The following is a 10,183-nucleotide window of genomic DNA, read 5'->3' as shown; positions in this document are numbered from 1 at the left end:
GTGTTCAGTGACAGATGAATTCGCTGTAGTTGGATTTTGAACATGTGAAATGCAGTATAAAATGAGCGGTACTGAAAGGTCAGGTACTGGCCATTTCCATACACTCTCTGTGATTTTAAATTTTAATATCTCAGTGCCTCAGTTTCTCACATGCAGTCAGAACCAGAAGAGCTGTACAGGAAATCCTGCTCTATCCATGTACTGAAAAGGAAGGCAAATTTTAAAAAAAACTTTTTAAAAGAAAAAAAAAAAAGTGTGGTTTTTTTTTTTTGTGGGTTATTTTCCAGTTGTTTTATCAAAATAATGGCCTTTTAATTTTGTCAGTAAAATAACTTTTTAATAGGGCGTGTTTTTTTAAAATTCAGAAATATCTGGCTAAGTTAAAAATACACCTCTGTCCTTCACATAAGTATTTAATTATATAAAAGACTCCAGTTTTCAGTTCTCCTTATACATGCTGCCTGTTTTCCTTAGAGTCATGTGAGAGGAGCTAGAAATAAAACCTAAGTCTGTGAAGCTTTTCTGTTACCAGCCAGAAAGCTGCCAGCACAGTGTTCCTTGATACAATGGGAGTGGTGGTTTTTCTGAGATGAACATTTGCAGCATCTAAACTCACTTCCCCAAGCAACCATCAGATGGTAGCAATGCTTGTTTGCTCTTTACCATGGACTAGATTCAAACTGGGATGCAGAAATCAAGGCTGTTAACGCCAGTCCCTGCAGCCACCCAGTCGCCTTTCGAGAGTGCCCTGATGTTAGCATTTCGGAGGACATGAAAGCTGCATATCCGAGTGTTAATGCTGAGGTAGACACTATGTAAAGCAATCTGATCTTATATGCACAGAGTTGTAGCCAATAGCCACATGCATGAGGGAACAGATGAAACCCAAGGGAAATGCAAATGTCCTGTCCCTGGTTTTGTTCTCTAGGTTTTGGTTTCCCGCAAAGAACTCTAAGGGGTGCAGAAATAAAAGTAGTGAGAAAATTAACTTGGGACCTTGAAACTAACTGTAGTAGAGACTCGCAGGGAAATCGATTCAATGTCACAGAGGGGTGATAGAGCAGACTCCTGTAGCATGTAGGAGTCCTTGGTGAAGTGATAAAAAGCTTTCTTATTGAAGGCCTGGCCTGAGGTCACTGAACAGAGCCCTCTACTATGGATACTGTTAGTCGAGCATCATCCTTGAAGCTGAGGACAGGCAATACTCCTGACTTTAAATGTCAAACATTAGACACCTAAGCCTGGCTTCCCATCTTCATTCCCTGTATAGCCCATGGGGAGACAGAGACCTCAAGAGAGAGAAAAAAACTTTGCCCAAGTTTACGTTCCTGACTTGAGGTGGGACAAAGCAGCCTGTGAAGGTGGCTGTTTCTTTCTGCTAACTAGAAATGGATTTCCTTTGACTTGCTTAGATTTTGGCCCTAATTTTAAGTGTCTAAGGTGTTATAAATCAATCCACATGAATGCCATTGAAAGGCACTGTTCCCAACATTCATTCTGCTTTCACGTCCTAGACAAAAAATGAGAATAACTTTATAAAAGGTATGCACATGACATGCAGTCACAAATTTCTGTAAGCATCATAGTTTATTAACAATTTTAAATGAATCAATTCCTCTGTAGTAGCTTAAATTACTGAGTTTCTCCTGAGATATCTGTGCTATTGGGACTTTCATCAGGAGTTAGAATGTTTGTTCACCAGTTCTATTTTTGCCAGTCTTTCATCCTGTCCAGGACTGAATCCCTTAACATGTGCTGCTTCTGCTGTGAAATACCTAATCCAGCTGCCCTGGGAGAGCTGCCTTTTTGGGTTCACCTTGCTTTGCTTCTTGGTGCTCATGTGATGCTTTCTTTGGCAAAATGTCCCTTTTATTTCCCCTCTGGTCTCTGTCCCCTTTGTCTGCAAACGTCTCCTGCTCAGTCTTCCAAAGGTGGCAGCTTCATTAAACCACAGGATGGACGCTTGGGGCATCTTTACCATTTGAGACAAATAATTCCCATCAGTAAATTACTAAACTGTAGCCCACTGTCAGACTTTATGATGGCAGGTGTACTATATTTAGCAAAAATAGATTTGGCATGCCTGATTACCTGTTTAGCCATAGTGTCTCCTAGTAAGCTCTCAGGGAAGTGAGAATAATATTCTAGAACAAGTACATTTTTTTTTCCTGTCAGCATAATCAGACCTATGTCGGCTTTGCTCCAGAGAGCCCTTCCTTTTTTTTTTTTTTTTTTTTTTTCCCCTGAGTCACTGACATTGGTTTTTGTTTTTGGTTTTTTTTTTTTTTTTTTTTTACTTGGACTGGGCTTATATTTTTGGCGTGTATAGCAAGTCTTGACAACTTATTAAATGTCAATTTATATTTGTCTAGCTTTTTCTTTTATCTATATCTATATCTATATCTATATCTATATCTATATCTATATCTCTTTGAGCTTTTTCTTAGATTTTTCAATTCTTAACTGGCTTTAGAAGATCCGCAGAATGAGTTGCAATGTTTGGATGCAGCATTGGATGGAAAGTGTTCTGAGCTGGTTACTCTTACAGTGCATGTTTGTCACCAGGCAGCTCAGCCACCTTGGTCATCCTGGCGGTGTCTCCTCAGGAGTGGGATATTGTTCTATCTCCCCAGATGTGCAGGTTCTCTTTCTGAGTTGTTGCTTTGGCAAGTACAGTATGAATTTTGCCACGTATTTGTGCTAAATCAAAGAACAAGCTCAGGGAAAAGCTTTGCACTCTGCTCCTTTGCACTTCCAGTAGATGTTCCACAGAGAGACTGAAGTTGTAGCTGTTTGAGAATTAAATTTGTAAGCTGTTTGGTTTTAGCTTGCAAATAATATCCAAACCAAAATAAAGTATTTTCAGTGCAGTGGTGGGAGGCCATGAGATGGTTACATGTGGTTTACGGTCAAGATGGAGAGTAATTGCCTCTTATAAATAAGTACACGTTATTTACTACATCTATATGCAAAGACTAAAGCCTTATTCTCTGTTTAATTGCATCAGTGCAACAAACCCTGTGCTGCTCACCTTTGATTTTCACCATGCTGCTGTAAAAGATCATTAGTGGTGCCCTCCCTGAGCAACTGCATTTTACACTTACTGTAGTAACACCTTATGGCTGGGTCCTTTTAAATGAATGTGTTGTGTCTGCAGTTCTTTACTGAGATTTGCATCACATTTACATCCAGAGGGCATCTGTGCCTGTCACTGGTTTCGATAGTTAGACTGATGGCTACTTTTCTATATTGCTTATCTGTACATTTGCTCTTTCTTTTGAACAGGATAACTAGTGATGACTCATATGACTGACTTAAACACCATGTTGAATCAAATCATACATTTATTTTTTGTGTTCACAATCTTTTGAGGCTGCCCAAAGTCCTTAGTTATGCTGTTCTAGTGTCCCATCTGAGAGCTATCACTGTTAGTTATGCAGATCTCTCTGCTGTCCATAGCGAGGCTTGTTTGTAGTGATCTGGGTCAGGTGTTGTAACTAACCTAAATGACAGAGTGTAGGAATGATGTTTGCAAAATATGTATCCTCGATGTGCAGAGATGCATGGCATTTCTTGTAGAGACACATGCCGAAGTTCTGAATTCTCAAGCAGAAAATATTTAACATTGACCCTAACCACTGTTACTTTTCTCTTTAAAAATAGTAGGAGACAATTTATTTTTGTATCTCTGTTCAGTTTGGAAATACCTATAAACAGGAAACATTTCATTCTCCCCAGTATTCCCATTTGGCCCTTTACTCACTTGAGCAGTCTCATGGCAATAAGGCTGCCTCAGATTTTAATTTAGACTCTTCTTTAACAAAAAAGCTGAGGGCTGCCAAAAAGCTGAGGGTTGTAAAGGCCATGAAGTTCATCTGTGTGCTGAAAACTTCTCTCTTCCTTCATGTTTTCCAAAGTTGTTTCAGTTCCCTACTTCCATGCTGCATATACTTTCCTGATGACTTTAAAATCTTGTTGAATTTTAAACCAAGAAATAAGTGGTCTTCTTTTTTTTTTTTTTTTCTTTTTTTTTTCTTTTTTCCTGGGGCTATGATGCCATATATCTCAGATTTCTGCTAAATGTTAAAACTTCTGTTTGTGTGACTTCATGGAAAACAGAAAAAATTAAAGAAAAGGTGAAGCAATACTTGCTTTTTACTGTTATTTTTTCCTGCTTGATTGTTGTAAATGCTTATGTAGTGCAAAACAAAACCTTTAGTTCACACAGTTATCTATATCAATAACAGGAAGCAAGAACCTTGCAAGTCCTGTTGGTTAGCCACACGTATAAGACCCTGCTAATTCTTCCCTCTCAGCAGTATAGAAATACATAAATATTAATTTATTTATATAAAGGTTGCAAAATTAGTTATGGCCCTGTGTCCTTATTGCACAGCCTGAAGCTGGAGAGGTTTTCCCTGTGACTGCTCTACCTGTCTCAAACACCTATAGCTGAAACACAACACTTCTTTCTGGAAAGTTGAACCAATTTTGATCTTGTTATGTCATCAAAGGGAGGGAAGTGGGTATACATGGTGCAGGTGCTGATGATTCGTGCTGTGTTTCTCCTCTTGTGGCAGTGACAGGTCTTATGCCATGGTGAGGCTCAGAAAACCACAGCTGTATCTCTGAACGTGAGATGTTATAATGCAAGTCTGAGCAAACTTGTGGAAATGGTATTCTTTCCACTGCAACAAGAATAACACCAGCTGATATACATTAAGGCCTCTATTTTAGCCGTTTTTCTGTTGATAGAGTGATGACTAATATTTCTTTCTTGATGGAGAACAAAATAGGGCAGATAAAACTGAAGGCATCTGTGATTACTGAAAGCCAGCATTCATCAGTAGGGAAAGACATTGGGAATCTTGGGAACTCTTGGATTTTAGTGTCTTCAGTTTAAATGTCAAGTATGATATTTTTCTGAATCTATAGAATTTAGGTTCAGTCTTCTTTGAAAAAAGAAAGAACAAAAGAAAAATATTTCTAAAACTTTCCTGTCCCTGTGTTAAGGGTCTCATTCAACCTTCACTCAGTTATTCAGTGTAAATGGAAGACTGTTTAATGTTGTAAGTGGAGGGTCAATGCATATGTGAAGTGCAAGGTTTCTCCTCCCTTGAGACAATGTACTTGTCCAAGGAAAGCTGCAGAGACATTGAAAGAGGTGACTCATGGTTTGAAGAAGTTGAGAGCTATTCAGAATTTTTTTTCAATTGAAAAGGTTATAATGTATAAACTGAAAAGCTTATTAAAATGACAGGCATCTGTTTCTCTTACAATTTAGAAACACCCAGAACATTCCCCCTTGAGTAAAATAACTCAGCTGTGTGTCAAGAAAGACAGAGATCACTTCCTCTTCACTGTTGGTAAGACTTATCCCCAGTTTCAAAAGATAATGTATTTGGATAAAGAAGAGGGAAGGGAAAGTCCTAAGGAGGGAAAGTATGATGGGCAAAGAATATCCACTGGCATCTGTCAAACGAGGGCATCTTCTTGTCAGTCCTGCAAGCTTATGGGTTATATTAAGTCGAATTTCTCCATTATGTTGGACTTACTTGATTTTAACCAAGGAAGATTCTCAGATGCCTTGAACTGATTCTGTGGTAAACATGAGCAAACCTAAATAGCTGCTTTATTATAGTTTATTGTGTAAGTGTTGGTTCATAATAAATCATTGTACTCTTTAGAAACAAGCTTGAAACAAGTGCATAAATATTAAATGGCCTCAGGAATAAAGACATTTTTAGCAGAATTATTGAGTGTGGTTTTCCAAGTCCATTGGGTAATCCAAAATCCCCATAGTCATTTAAGGACCAACATGTACTGCCATTTATAGTAATGTAAATCTAGTGTAACTGTCTTGAAGTCAATAGAGTTATTAGAAATTAACATAAATAAATAAATAGTTTAGGCTATGAAATATAAACAGCAAAATTGCCTGAAATTCTATCCATTAGGATAAAGGAATAAAAATTCTATACCTCTGCAGAAATAAGATGTAAAGTGATCTGTATTATGTGTGTAAATTTAGGCAAAAAAATTACACTGATTTCATTCATGTAATATGGTTCTTATACCCTAATCAGAAACCTTGAAGCACAACTTATTCGTTACAAAAAAAAAAAAAAAAAAAAAAAAAAAAGCTCTCTATTTTACATTTTAATAATTCCAGCAGAAAAAGAAGAAGAAGAGGAAGGACCAGCTCTGTGGCTTTTGCAAAATAGAGATATTCAGACCAATTTTGTGGTTTGAAGGCACCTTTTCTTTTAGTGGAAGTGGTAGAAAAAATGAACAGTTCCTGTATCCTCAGTTACTGATACTCTAGATATCACACGTCACTAGGGATAGTCTCTTGAGGATGGTCATATGTTGTGCTTTGGTTACCCAAATCTTAAATGACACTTGCACATGTTGTCCTTTTCTCTATTTGTATATACACTTACAAGATACATTTTGCCTATGTGTGCGATCGATAAGTAGACATGGGAGACAGCTGAGTTCATGAGAGACATGTAACTTCAAGGCATCCATTTGCAGTAACACCAGTCACGTTACAGTCCTGCCAGAGGAAGGAAAGAACAAAAGATCTGGGGCTCCTCAGTGTAGCCTGTGAGAGTGTCTTTGGGAATTCCCTAAAATGCAAAATGTTATTTTTTTCCTCAGAGCAGAGGTGACTACTGAGAGTGAGCAGAGAGTAGGCAGTGTGACCTGATCCATTATGGAGCTAATGGTTGGGGACAGTCAGTGGACGAGCATCCAAAGACCTAACTCCTGGACAGCAAGTCAGAGATCATTAATGCTCTTCTACCAGGCTGTGGGCATGCTGTGAGGAGCAACTCATGGGTGAAGGGAAATTTTTACTCAATGGTGATATTGCAGTTCCTGCTGGAAGGTGGAGTGCAAGGAAGGGGTTGCACGTGGAGCAATAACACCCTCTCCTTAGTGTATTTGCTGGTACATTCATAAGTAATTAGGGCTCAGTTCAGCCCCGTAAGTCTATACTACACAGTCTGGGATGCTTTTGTCCACGATCATTGTTTTAGGTCCAACCAGGGACCCAAGGTCCTGTGGGTGGCCTCACAGAGCACAGCAGACACCATTGCTGAAACTTCTTTTAGGACACGACCACTGAGTTATTCTCTGCCCTGCTATCCATCAGCAACAGACTCACTTGCAACTACAGGGGACAGGGTATGACTTGGAGACATTGTGTCGTATATTTGAGTGCTTGATTTATGAAACATAGCAAAGGCAAACCAAAGCTGGAACAACTTGTCCATAGGAAAACTCCCTGTGCTTCATCTAGGAGACATGCCTTTAAATACAACCTCAAAACATTTATTATAAAACGGAACAATTTGCATTGTGTTCAATAACGTTTTCAAAGGATTGTCAACCTCTGTCTGCAGGTACCTTTTTTACAGCATATAATCTATAGCACTCATTTTTCCCCCCCTCAATAACCATATAACAGAGATATGCATTACAGAAAATGTGTATAGGTTTGCTTCTATTATAGTCATGATCAAAAGGCTATGATATATTGAAATATTTGCTTTGTACAAATACATCTGTTATCAGAGGGTTCCTTAACGTAAATGGTGTATTTTCTATAATGTGCTCCGCCTAATGAATGGTTCGGTGAAGGCATGAGAACAGAGCTATGTGGGGAGAATGCAGTAATTTCTCTTTAACGTGCAGGAATTCTGAATACAAGTAAATGCATGCCAAATTTTATTGCTTCTAAATCTGAATAATTGTATTTCTAAGCTGTGCATCTGGGTAGATAATAAAGCCACAAAACAATTTAATGAAACATATAAAAAATCAAATGACATTACTAAATATTATAATATGCAGAAAATATATTTTGCATATTGTCACCTAATCTTTCATCCACATGCTAACAAATAATGCAACAATAATTGAAAGTCTTATTATCCATCTACGTAAATTGAGACCAAATTTACCTTGTTTCCTTTTCTTTGTGTGTGTGTGAACATAAAAGTGAGATTGATATTATTGCTTTATGTTTATGGTACATTTTTTCCATAATAACTAAGGTGACCAACATAAGTCTTTTTTCCATTCAAATCAGTCCACAACTGATATTGTGATTATGTTACCTAACCAAGTACTTATAAGAGACTTATAAGACTTGAATATGTGGCCTACATCATCACCCCTCTTTTATGCATAATTCTGCAGGAATGAAAACTGGAATACCATAAGGAAAGTGGGAGTCCTCATATATAAATTCAGTGTCTAAAGTTCATAGGTATGAGGTGCACTCACCATCCATTATAGTCAAAAGGCAGATATGGGTAATGCAGAGGGCAGTACTGCTGACTCATTCCAAAGCCTATTTTAGGACGAGGTGAAATGTCCTTTTGGAGGTATGTGTTTCTTTCTGTTGACTCTTAAGGAATCCTAAATGGTTAGCCAAGACTTAGATGTCTAACTTTTAGAGGACTGTGTAAGGAAACAAGAATCTCATCTAAAGAGGTTAAAATACTCACAGGTTCCGGGGGGGGGGGGGGGGATCTCTTTTGTTCTTGCAATGATTCTAGCACTTTGTCACTGATTTATTCTGCTCTGCCATGGAAGAGGTCACTGCAGACTTCCAGCTGGTTGTAATGTCTGGATTTAAAGGACAGTGATCTGAAGTGTCTGCTGTAAAATGTCTTTTGCAAAGGTGAGCCTGTATCGTCAAAGGCCACACAAACAGTAGGAAAAGGACTGAATTTCCCAAAGACCAGAGCTTGGTAATGTTGTTCTGGCTTTACTCAACACAGCTGTGTCCCTTTTCTTTCCCTGTGATGTGTTGGCCCAGATTTTGACATGCTTGCACAGAGAGCAGTGTCCATACCACACGACGCCCAGTTGAAGTCAGCACAGGAAATTGTGCCAGGTCAGTGTGTAAGACTCTGCCTTAATTCAAGAATACACAACCAACTCCTTTTTGATAGTTACTGCCTATACTCCTAGAGAAGGATTACCACCAACACCTCGTCTATCCCTTTGCTGCTGGAAGGAAATCTGTTCTGTCCTCTTGACTTTACATTGCTTTCTTACACACATCAGGTCAAGTTCAGAGTCTTGAACACGGCTTTATAAATTCTGGAAAGGTAAACTGGGGACTAATAAACACTCTGAGCCAATTAGTAAAAAACCAGCTTTCCTTGTGAAAGAAGGAACTGTCCTCAGTGAAGACAGAGGCTTTGTACTGTGAGGTGTTTATTGTACTGAAGACAGGACTTTATTTTAGAAACCACACTGTGATTGTGGAACAAATTCCTGTAAGAGGAAAGAGCCATTGATAAATCTTAACACTTTCCACTTTGGGTGGCAAGTGCACTTGTGGATTTCTTCTGCTGTTCTTACAAACAACTCACAGTGCCTTGATATAAGGTAGTCAGTTAAAAAAATTAGACCTTTCTTATCAGAAGAGAGAATAAGAAAACCCCAGACATAACTAACCCTGGTGGCCACATTCCTTGAGGTGCTATTGGAATGATTAAAAATGTTTTTTGGGGAATATAAATATAAATATGCTGAAAAATAGAGATTAGGAATTGCCACATAGAGATTTGGTACAGTGAAATGGTGAGCAGAACATTCAACGCATATAAAATATTCTGCTTCCTTGATTTAAGAATCAAACGCCTGTAGACAGGTTTTTCTTTCATTCATATGAGGTAATTTATTGTACTTCACAGAATGCAGAAGAAAACTTGGCCCTTAATCTGTGAAAGGAAGTTTCAGGATGAGGAATTTGATTTGACTTCAAAGAATATGAATCGGTTCTTTCTATTCTGTAGTCAATTATTCCCTTTCAATGCAACTCCCATTGGGAATAAAGCTTTCTCTGATGAGGTATAGCCTTATAGTGCACTGCAGTCCCCATGGATTTAGTCTTGTCTCACAGATTAGATTCTTTCTTTCTTTCTTTCTTTCTTTCTTTCTTTCTTTCTTTCTTTCTTTCTTTCTTTCTTTCTTTCTTTCTTTCTTTCTTTCTTTCTTTCTTTCTTTCTTTCTTTCTTTCCTTCTTTTCTTTCCTTCTTTCTTTCTTTCTTTCTTTCTTTCTTTCTTTCTTTCTTTCTTTCTTTCTTTCTTTCTTTCTTTCTTTCTTTCTTTCTTTCTTTCTTTCTTTCTTTCTTTCTTTCTTTCTTTCTTTCTTTCT

This window comes from Athene noctua, chromosome Z (assembly GCF_965140245.1).
Source record: "Athene noctua chromosome Z, bAthNoc1.hap1.1, whole genome shotgun sequence".
In the NCBI taxonomy this organism is placed as follows: Eukaryota; Metazoa; Chordata; class Aves; order Strigiformes; family Strigidae; genus Athene; species Athene noctua.
This window is presented reverse-complemented; position numbering follows the sequence as displayed.